Raw genomic sequence first — 22736 nt, forward strand, 5'->3', positions numbered from 1 at the left:
CTGATAAAAGTATGCATTATCAATAAGACTGTAGACCCCCCTTTCCCCCACACACTTATTGGGGACATATGCATAAATCTTCTGGCTAGTGCAATATAGTATTTAGTTAACAAGTTATTCTCTTTCAAAAATAAGATTTAAAATGCATTGCAGAAAATCTAGACCTTTAGAGCTTCAACAAGCTGAGTGGGTCCTAGACTCCTTATGTATAATGGTACTTTGGCACAGGTGCAGTAAGAGGTAATCATCCTCATCCTCTGTAGTAGTTCCCACCTAGTCTAACACTGGGCCTTTTTCCAAATCAGTGTACCAGTCTCATCTAACCTCATTTGTAATCAAAACTGCAAATTAAATTTCTCTACTTTGGTTAGTTGCTCCTCTGTTAGCTTGAGATAACAGTGCACTCATATTTTCATCTTAGCTCCTTTGCTCTCAGCAGCAAAGCCCCCTGGGTCACAGCAGAGAATGCAGTCACTTAATGACAAGACAACATTATTATCTGTAAACAAAGAAATGGTACACTCCTGTAGAATCTCTAAACTTGGTTGAGTTTTGACAACTTTCCCTGGGAAATGATGAAGAGGTTTTGAGACAAGACACACTCTTTACAGACATTGGCTCATATTTTAAACATAACTAACTCAACACCAAGAATGTGGACATAACTGTCACTCCGCAAATATAGGTAATGAATGGCTCTAATCAGTTGACCTTGGGCTCATTGCTCTTTTACAGCCTCCCACTGGAAATAATGGGGGTCTATATCAGAATTGTGAACGTTCACAATGTAGAATCTGACATTGTCGACATGTAAACAGGGAAATCGCAGAACATCGAAGAGGTAAACGGAAATCTCCGTAAAGGGAGTTTTTCATTTACTTCAATGTAGTGCGGTCTCGGAGTTGGAATATTTAGGTAGCGGGGGGAGTGGCAGTCCCCCCTGCTTAAAGCAAGTAGGTCTATTTTTTGACTTTTTGTGATGTTTTTATTAGGTGTTCGATGTTACTGGACTTCGACGATATGGTGTTGATCATATCTTATTCGAAGTTCAGTAACTTCGAGCATCTAATATAAACCCAATAATGGCCATGTGCCTTGTGCTGGGCCACAAAGCACATGTAGATAGTGCTAACAAAGATGATTAATTCATCTAGTGAAAGTGCAGGACCAAAGAAATTATTATTGTTCTACAGCCAGGTCAGAATCTTCAGAGCATCTGCTGACCTTATCTTGGAACCCATCATCATTTTTTCTAGGAAAGATGTGAAGCAAAATCGTTCTTCCACTAACATACACTTATCTTTCATTCCTTTTGAAAATGGTGACCAACATTCAACCTTTGCAGTCTAGACACACTGTACAAGTTTCTAAGCAGAAAGGGGAAAGTTGTATTAACCACAACAATCCAGTAATTGTTTTCAGCAGCTGCAGTCAGCTTTCATTCACTCTTATGGTATTTTCAGCTAAGGTAGTATGAAAATCATTCTATGTCACTCAGCTTATGAGTAAGGCTATGCCATCTAAGCCAGGGGAAGCCTCTGTTCCACTACACTCAATCCTCATCAGACCCATCACTGAGTAGAATGCCCCCTTTGGTATATACCTGACCAACACATTTAGCAACTGGAATGTCCACAGAATTTCCTCACAAAAGGAATACAAGGCATAAACACAGTGTCCTATGCAGATCACCTCAAAGCCCAGTCTCTATACTGTGTTCCATACAGACTGCTGAGAGGCGATTTATGCCTGGCATACAAGGCATCCTTGGATCTTGCTCTGATGGACTTTTTGCATACCCAAAAAATGAACAGTACGAGAACTACTAGATCAAAGGATTTAAACTTTGCTTTCAACTTAAATAGTGCATGTTGTTGAGACAGGTATGTATCTCAGAGAATCTCAATTCATCCATGTGAAGCAGAGCCCTTCCCTAACCATAGTCAAGTGCAACCTGGACCAGTGAATGCTAAATTGGAAAGTTACTCCTGATCTGACTTGCATCTCTGATGAACAGAGGGACTCTTAATTCATGCCATAACTAACATAGAACCCCCCCTGGCTTGGGGGGGGGTTGCATGGTTAGGCTTATAAAGACCCCAGTGGTCAGTAGCTTAGTATACACCTATGAACCTATAATGCTATTGCCAACTTCCTATCTTTATATTGAAGTATATTAGTTTGATCTAAAAGTAATTATACTGAGAACATTAGCTCTCTGAAATATTGACAAACTGGAGATTGATTTAAATCTTAACAGTGTAGGAGATGACCATGCAGCATAAGCAGTGATAAAGTAAATAACTGCAGCAGCAGTAGCAGCTCTGCAACTGCTCACTTGCATAGTGGTGCTCAGTACTGTCTGTGAAAGGCATTATCAGTGATTTCAGACTGGCTATAGGAGTGCTTCCTTTTCACAGCAATTTTCTGATTGCAAAACCTTCAATACAATGATTGCAGTTTTGATTTTATGATCATTTTGTTATGTTGGTTAGGTCAATATAAACCAGCCTTTGGGTAGCTGGGTAGTGTGACTGTTAGAGCAAGTGTAAGACAAGGGGGTTGCTGCATGATTTTCCAAACAATTCTCCCCTCAATTCTGCCTTACCTCACATATTAAGCATCTATATTGATTTTCAGTTTGTTTTTATTTCAGGGGACCAGGGATGTGCACGCTCAGTGCTCTCTTTATGACTAACTTTAGATCTAAATAAATGATTCCCCATGACCTTGCCAAAATACTCCCACATCCAGGCCTTCACTTCGGTAACAATCAAAACAGCTGCCTTTCTGGTTTGTCCGCACTTGTCAGTCAAATCTGGATATCCTTGAAATAATAGCATGGATTTATTGATCAGGGTGGCTCCACATTTTATTTGAAAATAACTATTGAGCTGTAATGACGAGAACTGGGTTTAGACATCTGTCCAGCTATTATGGATAGCCTGTACATGTACATACCCAGCTGAACTTTATTGTACTATACAGACAAGGCAACAAAGTTTAACAGTTATATGTCAGTTGTAAACAAAGGCTATATTCCAGGTGTTAAAACAAACCATGTTCAATAAAACAAAGGATAAATACAGCAGTGTCTTTGGAATGTAGACCGGTTGCAAAAATCTGGTAAAATATACTTAATTTAAATTCCCATTAAAACATATCTTGCTAATGCACTTTTTCTTATATGACTTGAAAACACACAAACCGAGTGAACAACAGAAAAGCGAGCTGGAACACAATGAGAGCAGGCTAAAAACTGAAAATATTTAATAAAATCCAAGTAAAAGTAAGCGCTTTCGGCAGAAACAGTGTTCTGCCTTCATCAGACAAACATGAATCATTCAAATGGCATCTATTTTAAATAAGTTACAAATTATTTAACAAATCAAGAGCAAGTGCATTTTTCAATTAAGAAAAAAACATGGAAACCTTAAAACAGCAATATACTTTACATTGTTAAATACTAGTCATTGTTTTGTAGTAAACATAAAAAACGCAGCAAATGAAGTTCGCTAAATGTAATAACCTTCATGCAGTATGTGCAAATAAATTGTGCTGTGCTTAGAAATTAATATCAGTGTTACCAACAGCCTAGTTAAAAGAAAAAAATATGTATATATATGTATATATACAAATAAAATATTTATCTCATTGAACAAAATTAAATTGAATAAATCAAGAAATAAAATTACTCTCTATACAAAATTAGGACAATTCATTATTGTACTAATAAATAAATAAATAAATAAATAAATAAATAAATAGTTACATCAGTGAAGCTTAAGCTAATAAAAAACTCCAGTAGATAATTCAACTGCACACAGGGACAGGGAATAACTGGAATGTCACCACATGTGCTGTACCCAAAACTAAGGGACAATACAAACAACTCTAATAGTCACAAGGCAAGGGGTAATAGTAAATGTAGGCATAAGCACCAGCGATAGTTAAAAGGGGTTACCTATTATAAGAGAGCCATCTCAAAACACACTTAATGGAAAGGGCGTCATTAATACCAGGGGTAATGTGTGCTCTTGTACGAATCTGCCATAATAGTTCGTCTATTTCGAGACGAATTTGCCAAGGACCACCTCTGATGTCTGGGATAATCTGCTGTAAAATAATAAAACTAAAACGATGGTCGTTGTGTTCCATAATATGCCTAGCTAGGGCATTAGTATGGTCTTGCTTGGCAGTGGCGTAAATATGTTCGTATATTCTAGTTTTAAACTTGCGTTCCGTTTTCCCAATATAGAACGCATTACAAAAATTACACAATGCTGCATAAATGACCAATTTAGTTTCACAATTATAGTGGTCCTTAAGTTTATATTCCTTACCATTAATAGAACGTTTTAGTTTTTTTTTTATTATTTTACAGCAGATTATCCCAGACATCAGAGGTGGTCCTTGGCAAATTCATCTCGAAATAGACGAACTATTATGGCAGATTCGTACAAGAGCACACATTACCCCTGGTATTAATGATGCCCTTTCCATTAAGTGTGTTTTGAGATGGCTCTCTTATAATAGGTAACCCCTTTTAACTATCGCTGGTGCTTATGCCTACATTTACTATTACCCCTTGCCTTGTGACTATTAGAGTTGTTTGTATTGTCCCTTAGTTTTGGGTACAGCACATGTGGTGACATTCCAGTTATTCCCTGTCCCTGTGTGCAGTTGAATTATCTACTGGAGTTTTTTATTAGCTTACGCTTCACTGATGTAACTATTTATTTATTTATTTATTAGTACAATAATGAATTGTCCTAATTTTGTATAGAGAGTAATTTTATTTCTTGATTTATTCAATTTAATTTTGTTCAATGAGATAAATATTTTATTTGTATATATACATATATATACATATTTTTTTCTTTTAACTAGGCTGCTGGTAACACATTGATATTAATTTCTAAGCACAGCACAATTTATTTGCACATACTGCATGAAGGTTATTACATTTAGCGAACTTCATTTGCTGTGTTTTTATGTTTACTACAAAACAATGACTAGTATTTAACAATGTAAAGTATATTGCTGTTTTAAGGTTTCCATGTTTTTTTCTTAATTGAAAAATGCACTTGCTCTTGATTTGTTAAATCATTTGTAACTTATTTAAAATAGGTGCCATTTGAATGATTCATGTTTGTCTGATGAAGGCAGAACACTGTTTCTGCCGAAAGCGCTTACTTTTACTTGGATTTTATTAAATATTTTCAGTTTTTAGCCTGCTCTCATTGTGTTCCAGCTCGCTTTTCTGTTGTTCACTTTTTCTTATACAGGCCAATTACAAAAATGGGGGGATTACATTTACATAAATAGTAGATAGCCAGTAGCTTAAAGTAAATCTAAGATCATCTGTGAGGGTAAAGGAAAAGTGAAATGGATTGGGAGATTAAGGATTATTGGAAAACAGTTTCTGGAACATGAAGTTGGAAATAAATGGCTATAATGTGTCCTTTCTTGGCTGGCCCTCATTTTGAACTATATGTTAAAATAATAAGAGTACATTTCCATTAATTCTTACAATTCTCAAAACTTGAAGCTTCAAATAATGTATATTTTACAGGGAGTACACCTCATGCTACATAAGTGACCAACATTTATTATATTTATGACTTTACCTAATATTTTAAATTCTAGAATAGTTAGTAAAAGCTACAGAATAAAACAGATTAAAATGTCAGTATTGCAATGTTTGGAGTCAATTTAATTTAATTGTGCTACTTAGAGATAGTAATTTCTTACAGAAATTGTTTATAATACCTAGAATATATTTTCAGATTATTTTGCTTATCTTTGTTCACATACCCAGCAATAGCATATGCCAGGCAGATGAGAGGATTAGTTTCTTTGACTATGGGAGGTGGAATTTTAAGATATTGTGCTAACTTGTCATTCCCATGTATTATGAATGGCCTATTCTATGTCAGGTGTCTGGCTTCCCAAGGGAGTTAATACTGCATAATTCCTAGGTCAGCAGCTAATATATAACTCCCACAAATCAAGCAACAGACAGAAGTAAATAACAATGTTGTTCAAGCAGAAACAACTCTTTAATAGTTACATTTACAAGGTAAAAGAAATGCTAAAAAAGTAATGTGCGACTACATGGTTCATGAAACATAAAAAAGATAGAAAAAAGTAAATCTTGCAGACATATATGTTGCATTGTAGTGCTTGTAAACACCCTCCCAAAATACAGCAAATTAAATGCTCCAGAAGGAATATGACACAGTAAAAAAATAAGTAAAACTTAAAAATAAGTTCATAAATAAAAAAGCAGTAAAAATGAAATTACAGAAGTTAATATACAAAAGGTGGTCACAAAATATTTCAAGGTAGCCCCCATCTTATGCTTCATTTTCATAGCAACTATTAAAGAGAACAAAACACTTCAGCACCAGAAAATGGAAATGCATTCAGCCTAAAAATGAAAGCAATGTTCATCAAAAATAATAATTAACAAGGAAGAGCATGCTTAAATGTTGTATCAGCCCTATCCACAAAGGTGACACTTCTACCATGATATCTAATTTCAAATGCATTGCCATCTTATGCCCATCTAGAAAATATTGCAAAAACTGCATCCATAATCAACTACTCCAGCGTCTTTTAAAGAACAATTGCTAACCAATACACATCGTGCTTTTAGACATACCCATAGTAGAATAACTGTCCCACTAACTTTTGCAGATAACATAAATAAAGCCATGGATAGAAGTATTTTCTATTTATTTATTTGACATTTGTTGACTGGGATAGTCCCAATGGGCTAGTGCCCTTTTTTAGCAGAGGCCAGGGGAGAAAAGCTCCACAATACAATTAAGCAAAAATTACAAAAATTGACTTAATAAACAAAAACAAGATATTCCTTATTCCTAGATTTATAAAAAGCTTTGGACACTGTGTCTCACAAAAACTCCTACTACAACTGTCTATGATGGGAATATCATGACCTGCACTTCAGTGGTTAAATAATTATTTGTCAGAGCACTACCAGGCAGTGAAATGGAATGTTATCCTTTCCCCTTATTTACCCATTAATACAGATGTACCACAAGGCTCCATTCCTGGTCCTCTTCTATTTAATATCTTTAGAAATAATCTGCAGACTTCTGTTCAACAAGCACCCCTTGCAAATTATGCAGACAGTTCTACCCTTCTCTGTCTCTCAGTCTAGAAAACATAAAAAAGATTATATAGCATGCCTTTAACTCTATTGAAAACTGGCCTTGTAAGCACCGGCTCATTTTTAATTCAATGAAAGCCAAGCTTCTTTTATTTTTTCCCAAAAATTCTTACCCATGAGAAACGTAACTTTAAAATAGTATCCCTAAACAAGAGTCCAATTGAAACAGTGCCCCATACAAAACGGGTTTCAGTAGATGACAAACTCAAATATGGCCTCCACCTACAGAGCAATATATATAAAAGAAATAAGAATGCTATATAGAGTGAAAAAATTCCTTACTGCATCCACCAGAGTCACTCTTGCTACTACATACCTACTCCCCTCTCTATTATATGGTTCTACCATGTTGACTAACAATAAGTCTCAGAAGACATCACTGTTCTGCTCAAAAAACTCTAAATTGTCTAGAATTATCCCACCAGCCAAATTATACACAATTTCCCTTAACACGTACACTTATATATAATCCCACTTCCTACCCAACCATAAGTAAAAATCTCCACTATAACCTATGAAATCATTACCTTCAATTTTCTGACAAAGATCTACTTGACATCTATGTCGTACAAAAACTGTGCTCAAAGTCTGTACCCAAACTCATACCTCTGTCTCTCCAAACATTAAAAATTATAGCACTGGCATTTAAAAATCATAGCAGACGGTAGGAAAGAGGAGCACTTTTTCATTTTTTTTTTCACAATAGAAGGTCTTTATATACACTAGTCCCTATACAGTTATAGGTGGTGAATTGTTGCATAAGATTAGTTTATGTATTTAATAATGTATGCACCATCATAAATCTAGGAGAGCCAAGTCTAAAACCAAGGGCAAAAAATCACAGTGCTATACGTAAATCATAATGGTTGAGAGGTATGATCTCAGTGTGTCTCAAATGTGTGGAAAACAACCCCAGCACCAGTCAGGGTAATACATAACATTTACTAATTTAAGGAATTCCTCTCAACCTCTTGTCTTTGCACATGCTTTGTTCTTGTTTAATATTTCAGCTCCCACTCTTCTAAGACATATATACACCCTATCCCTCATGCTTTTTTTTATTTCTCTTATTGTACTCTTATTTGCTATATTGTTAATCTTGTTTTTACTCATTATTTCTCTCCTGTCTCCTATATCTACTCCTCTTATCACCTCTAACAAGTATCTCTCAAGCTCTTCCATCTTCCTCTCCTCCTCCTTATCCACCATTCCATTGTTCCACTTTGATATGTGTTTTATGACTGAGTAATAAACTCACTCACTTATAGCATGTTAAAACATTTCAATGATGCATAATATTGTATTTATTTTGTTTTACTGATGGTACATATGTATTATTCTAGATGTCATATTCGTACTAATATTTGCATTATTCTTTGTAGTTACAGTATATTGTAATATGACATCAGTTTTCACCTGTGTATATGTATCTTCTTTTCTTACATACCACCAGAAATGAAGGAAAACCCTGCATTATGCAAACTAGTCAGGACATTCTGAATTGTATGGAAGCAGATGGGTGCCCCTTACTCTTCAATGCACATGGCATGTGGTCAGAATAAAAACTTTGTAGTGTAATCAGATGCACAGCACACTGTGTGCATCAACTTTTCTGATGGTCTAGCTGAACTTTAATACAAAATACCTGATGCTGTCTGTGTTACAAAAAGCTGTTAAATATAGGAATTTGAGAAAATAAGTTAATCACAGTAAATAAATCTGGCCACATACTATTTTGATTTACTGTTACACATACTATTTTGCAGTTTAATAAAAACAAAAATGCACCTCCACAATAGCAGCAGTTAGGCAAGAAATCATCTAACATGATGATTCTCAAACAGTAATTTATTCTTTATTCTTTTTGTGTACAGGGCAAAGGCAGTAAGACGGGATTTATAATTTATCATTTCAAGTCATTTAAATTCCATATTTTCTAAAGCATTTCTCATACAATAAGTGCAACGTCAGAGCTGGCATATATGTGTTTGGGGGTACAGGGGGGCTTGCCCCTCTGCAAAAACACTTAAAAAAATATTTTTGGTGAATGCAGTTTAGGGATTCTGATCTTTGGTGCGTTTACTTTTGTCCACTAATAGTGGAACCTTCTGTGAGTTTTCATTAAAAGTAATTAATTAATTAAGCACAATTTATGTGTTATAGAGAAGTATGAAAATTGATGAACACATTCTTAAAACATGGACAGTGGAGGACTATTGCTCTCAGAAAAGAATGAAATGAGATTGAAGCAACTAGTGTGGCTGGAAAATGCTATTGCTTAGTTAACACGATGCTGGTTATAATAATATCCCTTAATTCCTACAATGATGACCCATATTTGCAGAGTGATTGTGATTCCAGTGCTTACCCTTTCTTTTTTCTTTCAAAAAAAGCTTTTCTTCTACATTTTAGAGAATAAAAGTTTATTTTTTATTTTTTTGACCACTTATACAAGTTTTATTTTGACAATTTTGCAAGCCTTACATAAGTTACAGTGATGATTTATTTTTCATCTGTCAGCAGGTACAAAAAAGACCTTGTATGCTATTAAATTTACATTAAATCTATTACATTTTTTTTTTTTTATTTTCACTGGCTGTTTGAATATTTATGCAATATTTCTTTTCACTTAAAAAGAACTTTATTAACCAACATAACCGATGAACTAAAACACTAAGAAAGGGATATACGTCGTACATCACAATCAACAAGGTATAGTGCACTGAAAATCTACAACTGACAGGCTGTCCCTGTGCTATAATCACAGCAAAATATAGCCTTAGCCTTATAAGTTGTGTTGAGTACAAAGTGTACACCTATTGATTTGTGTTACAATTAATGGCAAGAGCAAAAACACATAACTAACGCTTGCCTCATATTAAAGGGCAGATAACAGTCAGCAGTTTCTAATGTTGGGAGGCAAATGTGTTCTTCTGACAGAGGTAGATGTCTCACACTGAACAGAACAAGGCAATATTTTATTTTCCCAAAGGATAGGAATCTTTTGCAGAATCATTATAGGTGCTCACATTACAGCCTACAATGGCGGCTATCAAATAATTCAAGTATTATGTTATATCTGTATGTTAGTTTAACAAACTTATTAAGCAGTTTGTAGAGAGCACGTAAATTAGAATTTACTTAGAAATGATGCTCACTAGCCTAGTTGAGGCTGATTCCCCCCACTCAAAAATGTAAGAGAAGTAAGAGATTGCTTCAGGGCATAAGCAACTGAAATTTGAGAGAACGTCTTTCAAGAGATAAACATTAGAAGGAGATGAATCACAAGCAGGTGCAATATGTTATTAGCTGTGTCCCCTGGATTGGAGTGGTGGTATTGCTGGCCTAGGAACATTTCCAGCTGATGCTTTCTTAATTGTCTACTAGGGTAGCTTGGATGACTTAGCTAACTAAGCTGGTCTTTCTTTTCAGAATTGGCCAAAATGATCAAGCAGTGAGGGTAAGTCTTACTTCAGCCTTGAGCTAAAATTATGTCCAATGTGCTGACTTTTTGTTTATTGATTTTGCTATGTATGTACCGTAAATTTAGAAGAATAAATTATTAGAGCTCTTTTTTATCTGATGATAAACATTTGTAGGGGGATTTGTTTAATAAAATGCCAAATATTTGCTGCATTACCAACAGCATCAAGTTTCAATCAGTATAGATATGCCTTGCATTTAGTTAACAATATTCATATAGTTGCCTAGGTCTATAGTTTCCTTGCTGTTAAGGTAGGAAGTGAATGATCAAGATAGCTGTATAAACCAAAATGGAAAAAAATGAGCTTCTGTTTAATACCTATCTACTTACTCTTAAGCATTAGAAATAAATCTGAAAAGTAGCCTGAGAATGCAGGAGAGAACTTTAGCTTAACATGAAAAGTAGTTCATGTGCAAATGGAGGGGGTGGGGGTGGACTGGAAGAGATTGCAGTTTAATAAGAAACGGATTAAATAACAATTGCAATCATATACCAAGAATTGTTAAATATATTCCAGAAATTACTGGCAATGAAAATAGAAATTTTATTTGACTTTCTTTCATAAGATCATAGGAAGTTAATAGGTAAATGGCCCTATGGTCCATACAAGCCTAGCCAAGTTTTACCCTTATTTCCATGATTAACACATATTGCCCCTGTCCAAGAGGGACACAGGTGGAACCCCTGGGGTGAATTTATGGTTATTCATCCAATCGTCTAGACTGCATTTGAAGAGGGCCAATGAGGTGCTCTGTTTGACATGAAGTGGAAGTCTGTTCCAAAGGTGTGGTAACCTCTGGAAGACAAATCTGTCCCTCAAGCAGATTCTATTAATGTCGCATACTAGGTTAAGGTCTTTAGAGTGAGTAATCCATGTACCATTTTACTTATGGAGATGCAACATTTCCAATAAAGCAGGGTCCGAGATTGCATTGTATGCAAGGCAGAGATCGCCTCTGAGTAGTCTGTATGAAATAGATTAAAGTGACAGTGATTTCAGATGATCCACATAGGACAGATGCTGAAGACCTAGAATTTTCCTTGTGAGGAACCTTTGTAGTTTCTCCAGTTGCTGTAGGTGCAGGTACTTGCAGAGGTACATACCAAAAGGTGGTGTACTTAATTATTGGCCTGAGGAGAGAAGAGTAAGTACAGGGAGGTTATAACTTTTTTTCTGGATGCAATGCCCTTACTTATGAGATGAGCTATATAGAATGCCCTTCTTACATCATTTGGAGATTCTATGGCTGCTCCCAATTTGCAGTCATCACCAAACTTTGTCAGCCATAGACCTTTAGTTTCAGCTTGCACTTCAGAGAAATTGATTCCAAACAGTAGAGGTCGCAGGACTGATCCCTGTGGAACACCATTGATTACAGGTCTGCTGTTGGAGGTGGATTCCTTTGTTTTGACTATATGGGTTCTTCCACATTCAATTTTCCATTGACCAAGATCATTCATAAAATTTTACTGTTATGAGATACTGACAGATTAAATACTATTTATCAGCACTTTTGTAGGTGGACCTAGGCACCTGCACCCACTATAGTTGAGAATCTACCTCTATATCCCAATCTCTAAATATACCACCTGTGAGACTGCACCATCTAGGAGAAAACTGACACTCAGTTTGCCCATTTTAGTCTTAGATTGTTACTAGGCATGCAGTCCAGGAGGCCATTTAGAAGCTTAGCTCAAATTTTCAATTGTTCCAAAGCACTGCCTTATTAAATGACTTGCTGAAGGTCATAGAGTAGGCAAATGAAGGAAAAAAAGATTCAAACCCTGTACTCTTGGTACAGGAAGTAACACATTTAAGTCAGCATTTTAGCCCATTTACTAACTACCAAAAGATAATATCCAACCTCTGTGGGACCTGAGATTTTACTAGTCACCATCTGTTACTCCCAAAGTCACTGAATTTGCATGCTGAGCTGCCTCAGGAATCTGATCATTTCCAAGGTGATACAACCTGAACTGAAGCATATTTAATGAGCTGGGGTCTAACTAAGGGCAGAGTTCTGACATTACTGTGTACAGAAGAGCACAGCCTCATTGCCGAAACACTAACAAATGCTATATATATATATATATATATATATATATATATATATATATATATATACATACACATACATGGTTCCCCTTTATATGCCTGAATAACCACAAGCTCGAAATGCAAAATGCCGAAACCAGAAACCCAAAACGACAAAATCCCGAAACTGCAAATGACAGACAACCATTCACCATGATCACATAAAAGCTCAAAAATGAAGTAAAACCTTTATTATCCCAGAATAATGCTTCAAAGCAAAAGAAATACAATGTAAATCCATTCATCCACAGAGTCCTCATAATGTCTGTTAAAGCTTCAACATGTACCACGATTGTCATAGCATACATCACATCTTTAGCAACCTTGCAATTGCCATCAGGAAATCCAAATCGAGTAACTAGATCTGTTCTTCAAAACATGCTCAAATTTAGCATGACGAGTCACTACCTTTCGTTTCTTTGGTGAAGGAGGTGCACCACAACTCATTCTAATTCTGAGCTCATCTACACTGTCCTGTTCTTTAGATAACACTGTCATAAGCACTGATAGGTCTGTTGCTCGAGGGCCCAGTAATGACTTCAATCTATGGTGCCACGCCTCCACGCTGTTTTGCGTGCAAGGCAAAAACAGCATATTTAATTCATCCACATTCCAAAATGCAATTGGAAACAAAGGGGGAAACCTGGAAAATCCAGTAGTCCTAGTGCAAAACTTTCAAACTTTTCCCAACATATACCACTCAGAAAAGTACTTTAACACTTCATTGCCATCAACTGGAAACACGGCTCTTAGTTCATCAAATGCACGTAATACATCAGATTCAGGTACAAAAGCTAAAGCGATGAGTCACTTGACATGCAACTGAAAAGAAAGGTCTGTATTATACAGATGTGAAAGACCTAGCTGTTGCACCTTTCTCCAAATGTTTTGGGAGAAGTGAAACAAACAACCTTTAGGTTTTACAGCTTGCAGATTTAACAGAATACTCTTCCTGGCTGCTACTTCAAAATCGCTCAATATGTATTTGACAGACACCTCAAAGCCTTGCTCATCCATTAAATGTAAAACACAACTCCACATAAAGTTGTAACATTTGAGAGACTTTCTACTGGTTATACAATACAGCAAAGGTACGCTCTTATGAAAACCTCCATATCTAATCAAACCATGAATACTGTACAGTTGACGGCATATTATACCTTTATAAAAGAACGTACCGTCAACAAGCCAAATAGTAGCTGTGCTTAGATCAAGCAGATTTTGTGTAGTTGAAAAGACTACCACCGCTGTTTCTGTAGCAGTATCTGCTATGCACTTACTAAGAAACACTCCCGATTTACATGGAAACATTGTAACATTATTATCTTCCAACTTTTCAATATGGAAACTGCTATGTTTTAACTTAGAACGACACATCCTGCCAACGTTTTGAACAAGTGTTTTGCGAGTAGGTAAACTGGGAGCTATCACATTAGATGTTGATGCTAAAATATCATCAACTATTAAACAGGGAGTATCCCTGGAATTATCAGCTTTCAACTTTAACGAGTGAGACACTTTATACTGCTCAACTTCGACTGGATCTCCAGGATGTAAGTGCTAAACAGATTTTAACAGCCTTTCCCCGTTAGGCACAGTTAAAGTAACAGCCCTACCTCTACATTTTTCATCGCGTTTATACTTGCAGCACCAGTATGTTTTATCATGATATATTTTCTCTCTGTGTAACACGTACCCATCTAAAGGGAGTATAGAAGCTCGTTTCTGAGACAATACAGTCACATATATTTCACCAATCATGCCAGGAACACTGAAGTATTCTTCTGCACTTTCCATTTGTCACCACTTTCCATACAGTATCTTCCTTTTGATTTTTGCGCTTTTGTGCTTTCGGGTTTCCGGTGTTTCGTCTTTATGGTCTCGGCGTATTGCATTTTGAGCTCGTGGTTATTCGGGCATATGAAGGGAAACCATATATATATATATATATATATATATATATATATATATATACCCTTTTACTTTGCCAGTGTGGTAAAATATTATGTAGATTTTTGATGTGTATAATGTTGCATATATATGTCCACAATATGTCCACAATAACTTCAAATATACTCAAAAGAAGGAATTCAAAAAATAAGGCAGTGTAGAAGTACAGAAGGACAGAGAAAGTAAGCAATAAGACAGGAATGCCTCTATCATTGCACCTCATACTGAAGCTGCACTCAAACTGCTATATCTAGTTCTACAGATTTTACCAGAAAAGGACAATCCACACCCATGCAATACATGTTAATCAAGGGTCATTGCTTGAGAGCTTTGATGTTGAGAGATAAACAACCACAACAGGAAGACAAACAGGAAAGGACAAATGAAGTGATATCAGTTGTATAGTTCCTAAATCTTAGATTCAAGGTAAGCAACAAGAAACTACTTGGATTAAGATATATTCAAGAACAGTTTTCCAATTGAAAGTATTGAAAGGTAAAAGTTAAATAGAGGTTAGATCACATTATTTAAAATGGCGGCATGGAAGAAAAGAGGAATAATGCCATTTAAAAGCAAATGTTCCTGAGAAATACTTTTTAATCAGTTACATTTGAGAAAGAACGTGAATTCTGGCAATTGTCTAAGAGAGCTAAACAAAAATGAAAGGAATGAGGTGTGAGTTTCCAGTACAGACAGCTTTAGCAGGTAACTGGTGCCAGAAAAGTTCTTTTACAGAGTAAACAGTTGGTCCAGTGATATCCTTTTCCTCTGGAACTATGTTCCCAAAGCTCCCTGTCTCCACATCTATAAAGAAAACTCAAAACATGTCAGTAACATTTTAAGTGGACTGTGTACTATGACAAGACGCATTAGAAAATAGCCTGAATGCAGAACCATTTACAAGCTTGCCATGTGTCTGGCATTTGAAGAAAGAACATTCCAGCTCCTACAGACTTAGCAGCATCTGTATATAAGAAATTGTTGAACAAAAAAGCTCACTAAATACCTTTTGCTACAGATTTTTTTGAAGAGGCCTGTACAATATACAAAGCATATTTCTTCAGAAAGCAAGGCTTTTTGTCTGAAGAAATTCAGTATTCTTCAGTTATAATATTTTTGAAAATGGTTATATTTGATTTGACTTTGTTCAAGTGTGTAGCCGCACTGCTGTTATGTGAATCTGCCTTAGGGAATATCCATCAGCAATAGCAAATGAATTCTGCTGGACACAGTCCTCTTCATATGCAAATGCACTCCACAATAAAGTATAGAAAGACTTGCAATTCAATATTTTTGAGTGTTGCTTAATTGAGTTCTTCTGATGCCAAAAACAGCTTATTTTTCACTGTTGGCTAAAAGCAATGCTTAAATAACATTTGATGTAAAGTGCTACTCCAACAGTGGACATAAGCCAAACCTCATTGTTTTGTACAAAGAATAAAACCTATTGTTATAAGAACAACTTCATTGTGTGTGTTTTTATGAAACACGACAGCTTATTTAAAAGGCCTGGCCACATAATTATTTATTTATTTATTTATGTATTTATTTACTTTTTTTATTTATGGCAGCTTATTTAGAAAGATTTATCATGTTCTCTACTTGCACTTACTAATATGTTAACTCTAGTTTAAAAATGTATTCTTTACCAAGCATTCCTTCTTTAAACATTTTAGTTTAGGCAAAACTGTAGTTTAACAATCTGCATTTAAATAATAATGGCCCAAGATGTTAAACATATTTTAATCAAAGTATCCCTCTGTTATAAAGCATATAAAACTTGTAATCAGGAAGGAGGTGATCCTATGTCCGCCATCAGAGCTCTGTGTGTTATATAACCAGCTTCAGAGTACCTGAAGGAATGTGATTACTGTAACATTGAGCATGGCAGAACAGAGGAGTATGTACTAAAATATAGCGATGTATGTTAATGAACTCTGCAAGGTCCAGAAATGCAACATTCTGAGGTTGTTAGCAACTTAGTGGCAATATGAGAACGAATCATTTCCACACAGAGGTAAAAATATGGAACACCATTCCAGAGTTAATGCTGAGAAATTTGAAGCATCCAAATATACATACACCCAGAACTCACAGAAACAGTTTTTTTATGGTGCAAAAGTATTGTTTGCCATATCATGTAACTTATCCTATAAACAAAGTACATGCCCTATTGAACCAATAGCTTATTTCTCTTTTTTTATCCAGAATTTCCAAAAGCATTCTTATCATGGAAATGGCAAACAATTTTGAGACCATTGATGAAAAGAGTATATAAATTCTATCTCTTTTGTGATTTTCTGTGGACGTTTTGTTCCACTGTCTCTCATCTGCCAATTAGTCAACATTGCCTCTAAGGTGTCATATATTCTGGGTAATAGTAACTGATTTTGTTACCCTTCATTTATGTTAATCAGTGCAAAATTGTCATTTTGACACTTCCAAAGTCTGCAGTATACACCATTTTCCCTTTAACCGAGGATACTATTTGTTTTTTTATCTGATTCATACTTTTCAGAATTTGGTCGTTGTTTTTGGTAATAATATCTATTCATAAAGTATGGTCTAATCATCCAGAAAACTTTGAATGAAGCAATACATGTTGATGTCTTCCTTGAAATTTATATCATGTAGCTTAAAATTCTGTTCCCTTGATCCACTGTATGGCTTTTCATGAATCAATGCACCCACACTGAAAAATATTAGTGTTATCTGTTATATTGCTTCTTTCCCCTCTCTTTAGGAAAACACTTTTTGATATTGTAATCTTCTTCTATGTGTCCTTTATGAAGATCAGGCATCATGTTTGTTGATCTCCTGTCTATTGTATCCATTTTTCTACTGTCCTGTCAAAATTGAGGTCTCCTGTCTTGCCTCTTTGGTATAAAGGGCTGAAGCCCTGACTATGACCCTGGGAACACGTTTGACTAAAAGCTACAACACTGGAAGAGCTGGACAAGAGAGGATGAGATTGAGTGTCTATTGCAAACTTGCACATCCTGGGATCAGGGAAATTGTAGTTGCAACTGGTCAAATTGTTCCCATGCAAATGGAGATTTATACAACAACAGCAATGGCTGCATGACAGGGAGATATGAGTTTAGCATTCCAAGTCAGTGATAATAGCCTGGTAGGCACGTGCGTCTGATAACATGCATTCAACACAGAAGGGAATTAAATGCTTCTGCAGTGATGTGAATGCTTGTAGTAAGCACCAGGGTTGGGGTTAGAGAGTTACCACAAAACCCTGATGGCAGCTTGCATGACAGCCCTTGGAGAAGGGAGGGCTGGTGTTCAGCAGGAAACAGAGAAAAGTTTCTTAGACTGTACAAGTGGGTTTTACCCATTGCCATCTCAGAAATTGTAGTAGCTTTTTGGCTTTCTACTGATGATGATGTTTTTTTTTTACGCATGAAAGTACTTGGCCTGCCTTCTTTGCCACTTTGTCACCTTATCTACATATAACTTTAGATTCTTTGATATAAACACCTTTCAATATCCTTCTAGTATTGCTGTAGCTACTGCTCCCATGACAACTGTGTACTACATCTACAAATTAGTTATTTTCTTATAAACATTCTTATGTATGCAGTTTTGTAATGAATTTAAAGCATTATGACTTGAACCACTCATTCAGTGTTGTTGTATGTCTTTCCATCCTTTTATCCCCATCACAAGTATCAGTCCTGCCTCTGAGAATTGCGTCACCAGGCCAAAAGCATACTTTTACTCACAGAATTCCAAGAGCAGCGATATCCTGTCACCAAAAAAGTGATAGCCCAACACATGGCCTTAGAGTTATGCAACTAGTAATCTAACTTTAACTGAGTATAACTTACAAACTGTGACCCCCTATATCCTCGTTTTCTTTTCTATCTTATTAAGGAATGTGTTCATAACTTTCAGTATGGTACATTTTCTAATGCTTTGCTGAAACATATGCCTATCACATTATCCTACATATCTCAGATTTCCCCAGTGTAGTTACCCAGTCCAGGGCAGTGCTAGTTATTTGAGAGCCACACAAAAATTTCACCTCTGAGTCCCACCAGTATGTCTGTCCCACTGTCTTGTCACTTTAGCCATTCCTTCTGCATGATGCATTCATGTCCTTTCATGTATGCATGGCAGTATAAACAAAAAGGCTTCTAAACTATGAATGGTAGGTAACCAACTAGATTTCAGTTGTATTTCTAGCCTATTACATTATGATAAGCATCTGTATCATGTCAGGATACTCAGCATTACACAAGGCAAATGCAAACCACAGCACGATCTGCAGCTACAGCCAAACAGGCACATTATCATGGTTTTAGACACTAATAAGAGCATTAAACTATACCAGTACATACCCAACACAAAAATATACACTACTCTATATGAAATAGCAAGTTTACATTTTATGATATATATTTTTTTTGGGGGGGGTGGAATGTGACCCTTGCAAACAAACTTGTCATCAAGTGTTTCAAGCCTTTATTTTAAACCTAATACTCAACTACCCCTTTCTTGGGCAGTTGCCCAGAGTTGGCAATATATTACCAATCATATTGGGCTCATGCACAGCTCTGCTTCCCACTCTGGAAATGCCTGAAGTTTGTGGGCATTTTCCCAGAAAAGTTAGCCCTGAGTAATGTTTTGTGTAAGTCAGAGTCTTCCTAAATCATATATTTACACTCCATTAGTAGTGGGTAGAAAGTGTGCTATTTGTATTTGAGAACTCTGTATTGTTTTTAAAGAAAAACTTTGCAAGAAGTGGACATTTCTAAGCCTTTGCAGAATACAAACAATTACTGGTTATCACTCCTTTTAGTGTTAGTCATTTGTCTTGTTCTTCTGGGAAAAATATAGAAAATGTTAAGTATTTGTAAAATGAATTAAAAAGAAATATTTTCCTTAAAGAAATGTAGAAAAATTAAGTTACTGGACCCTTTACCATGCACCACATAGATAACAAGCACAATTTTCTCAGAGAACCAGGGCCAAAACACTATGCTTTCTGAGTTGATGTCGGTGCAGAGCTGTGTTTCACTCTTAATGCATGGCTATGTCTGCTAAGTATTCTTTTAACTAATTCCCATCTCGCTGCCTCAATAGAGAGTTCTAGAAGGAAAGTGGCAACATTGTCAGTCATTGTTCTAAACAGTGACACTGATGGCGAAAGTTCCAAAGTTTCTGAGAAGCATTGCCCTTCAAACACTGGTATCTAGATGTCTGTGACAGACCAAGATGCTGAAGTTGCTCATACTAAGATTTCAGAGGCTTGCAGTTTCCATAACTCCTTTGTATGGATGATTTTCTAGTAGGTGTGTTGAGCGGTTCCCTATTAAAACCGCGAAGGTCCACTTACGCGAATACAGAAACGGCAAGTATTCAGCGAAGCGCAAAAACACTGATCGTGCTGAAGCGCAAAATCTGAAATGTCGAATTGTCATAGTTGGCCCTTCTGCGGTATATCTCTGTAAGGTAAGTGTGCGATAGTTATGGACCTTAGGGTTAGGGTGCGGGTTAAGGTAAGTGCATAGATAGTAATGTATGCAAGGTTTAGTGTAGGGTTAGAAGCAGGGTTTTGTTAAGTGTATATGTGTAGATTATTTATTTTGTTTGGGTATAGCTCCTTAAGGTAAGTGTGTGATAGTTATGGACCTTAGGGTTAGGGTGCGGGTTAAGGTATGTGCATACATGGTAGTATATGCAAGCTTTACTTTAGTGTTAGAAGTAGGGTTTTGGTTAGTGTATGTATGTGGTTTATTTATTTTGTTTGGGTAGGTAGTATGTAGCGGGCGGTGGGGTTGGCCAACTATGATGATTTGAGATTTTGAATTTCGCGGCTTAGGGCGTTCGGTGTATTTGCGGTTCGCACAATATGTGTCGCTGTTTATGTATTCGCTGAAAAGGACTTTCGTGGTTATAATATAGACCCGTGTTGAGCACATGAAGATGATGGCATATATAACACAGATGGGTATAGAATTCTGTACTTGGACAGACCTCCAAAATCAAGCATTTCTGATTCTGGTGTTTGGTGATAAAACATCAGTCTCATGAATGTTCCAGATTAGCCCTGGTTTTGCATTTGATAACAGTTTGTCCTAGAGTACTTTGCTATGATAAAATGTATACAGTTTTCTGCCTTTAAACATTCTGTTTCATGGTTTGTTACTAATTCAAAGGGAAAGGATAACCTTCAGGAGGAATCCTTGACATATTCATATCAGATTTCGCTTCCATGAGAATTCAACAGAAATTCAGGATGAAACTACTTTTCATAGAGGTCCTGTTTTTTTCATGAGTGGCCATTTTAATTGGTCCAGTCAAAAACTTTTACTCCAAAATGAAGTGATAAGTAAAGTTGTTGAAGATTAGGTAACTAACCCATTTACTATTCTTTATAGCCTTCCATTTATTTGTTTTAGTGTTTGCTAACCAGGCCAGTAGGCTGGTATTAGATACTTTTAGTTACTACCCAGGCCTAGTGATCAGCAATCTATCACACAAAATATACAAGAATATGATGAATAAAACTGTACAGTGAATAAGTCTTCAGATGCGTATTTAGTGCTATAAATAGGTAAATATAATTAATTACAATGTGCACCCATTTATAATTATATACAGGAAAGCCAATTTAACATTGATTATATATTTTTTTGGGTTGTACTTAAATCTTGATACACATCTACATGCACAGTGGATCCTGATTATGTGGCTGAGGTCAGGAGAAGATAGTACTCATTTGCCAACTATAAGTTTATAGCTCTAAGTGTGTGTGGGGGGGGACCAAGGGAACAGCTGCCCTGGGATATAGATGGCAAATCAGTTTTTAGTTATTCCTTTTTAATTTTCACTCCTCGCATGTCCTCTATGGTACAGCAGAGTATATAGGTGCTAGAATCTGGCATTCCTCATTAGAGAAGAATACAAGATCAGAGAAGGGACCTTATTTCTGCTTCCATGCATTGCATGCAGAATCTGAGGGCATTAATACTCAAAAACACAGGGCTTTAGGACCTAGCAATCCTCCTTTGATAAGTGTATTTAGGGCTAGAAGGCATGCCAGATTAGAGAACTGACTTTTTTTGCAATCATGTAGAGCTGAGGGCATAGGGTGCTAGGATGTGAGACGGAGGACATTAGGAAGAAAAAAGGAGAGTCAGATCAGAGACTTGTCTCTCACCTTTTGTTGAAGGATGCCATATCAGAAAATGACATCGGGGGACAAATGAGCCAGTTTTGGCTTTTTCTTGTTGCAAAGATTGTGTGTAAGAAAACTCTGCCTTTATACTTTATTGATGAAAAAGAAGGACTTGACAGAGCTGCCAAACTATGTATACTTTTGCCAGCCTTAGGGTACATAGAGGTTACACCCCAAGTAACCTGGGTTAAACTATCCTCCTTGTTGATGGACATGTCAATGGGCAAAACACAGAAATGATCATTAGTCACAAGCGCACACTCCCAAAGGGGAGAAAACCAATGTTGACTACTGGGTGACTACCAGCTATGGAGTTTGAGTGGTAGAGCTGTAAGAGAAAAGACAAAATCAGATGCAGTGGCAATGTAAGTAGCAGTGGTACTGTAGCTAGTGGTACCACATGTGGAAGTATGGCTGTGTCCAGTGACACTGGCATTACTCTCTCAAAAGCTACTGAAGCTCCTGGAGTTTTAGAACAAAAAAAGCACTTATGACACCCAGCTGCTAGCTTGATTGTGTCACCATTATGCTGTTCTCTAATAGGTCTCAGTTCATAAAGTGGCAGAATTCCTTCACATCTTTTAGTACAGTTCAAATAGGCATCCTGCAGGGTTCAATAGTCCCTGCTTTCTAAGATTATTATTAATGAACTATACATAGTGGCTAAGCAATATACCCTTATTAAAAATCATAATTATTCCGCTATCAAATTTTCAGCTATGCCATCAAAAAAAAATTAAAATTAAAAAACTACTCGTATATATCCCAAAGTCACTCATCCTTAATATTCTCAGACAAGCACCATAAACTGAAG

Source organism: Protopterus annectens, chromosome 4.part1, assembly GCF_019279795.1.
Source record: "Protopterus annectens isolate FY-2018-M chromosome 4.part1, PAN1.0, whole genome shotgun sequence".
Taxonomy (NCBI): domain Eukaryota; kingdom Metazoa; phylum Chordata; order Ceratodontiformes; family Protopteridae; genus Protopterus; species Protopterus annectens.